Genomic DNA, 1029 nt, shown 5'->3' with positions numbered 1-1029 from the left:
CCCGGGTCCCTGGCAATCAGAGCCATCTGGCCCAGACTCTGACCAGACAGCCAGAGCCCGAGGGAGCAGGGATCACATGGTGAGGTTGGTGGCAGTAGCAGTAGCAGCCCCATTTGGTTTCCTGAGGCAGCCCGAGGACATGACCGTGGTGTCAGCTGTGTGAGCAGCAGAGTCAGTGTCCAGCGGCGGTGGCAGGGGCTTTTGGTGGCCTCGTTCAAGGCTGTGTAGTCTCCAGGCTGGGTTCTCCAAAGCTCAATAAAGTGATCAGAGGGCACAGACCTGATTGTGTGCATAAGCCATACAAAAAGAAAAAGCACTGAGGTCCCGTTGTGGCTCAGCGGCAACAAACCTGACCAGTATCCACGAGAATGTGGGTTTGATCCCTGGTCTTGCTTAGCGGGTTAAGGATCTGCCATTGCTGCATGCTGTGGTGTAAGTCTCAGACTTGGCTTGGATCTGGCGTTGCTGTGGCTGTGGTGTAAGCCATCAGCTGCAGCTCCAATTCAAACCCTACCCTGGCGGGTGTGGCCATAGAAGGAAAGAAAGAAAGAAAGAAAGAAAGAAAGAAAGAAAGAGAGAAAAGAGAGAAGAAAGAAAGAAAGAAAGAAAGAAAGAAAGAAAGAAAGGAAGGAAGGAAGGAAGGAAGGAAGGAAGGAAGGAAGGAAGGAAGGGAGTTCCCGTCGTGGCGCAGTGGTTAACGAATCCGACTAGGAACCATGAGGTTGGGGGTTCGGTCCCTGCCCTTGCTCAGTGGGTTAACGATCCGGCGTTGCCGTGAGCTGTGGTGTAGGTTTCAGACTCGGCTCGGATCCCGCGTTGCTGTGGCTCTGGCGTAGGCTGGCAGCTACAGCTCCGATTCGACCCCTAGCCTGGGAACCTCCATATGCCGCGGGAGCGCCCCAAGAAATGGCAAAAAGACAAAAAAAAAAGAAAAGAAAAAGAAAGAAAGAAAGGCACTGAAATTAGAGTGCAGAAGAGTGGGTGGCAAGGATTAGTTCTAGAGTTGGGAGTGGGCAGTGTTTCACAGAG

This window comes from Phacochoerus africanus, chromosome 8 (genome assembly GCF_016906955.1).
Source record: "Phacochoerus africanus isolate WHEZ1 chromosome 8, ROS_Pafr_v1, whole genome shotgun sequence".
Taxonomy (NCBI): domain Eukaryota; kingdom Metazoa; phylum Chordata; class Mammalia; order Artiodactyla; family Suidae; genus Phacochoerus; species Phacochoerus africanus.
Note: the sequence above shows the minus strand (reverse complement) of the source record.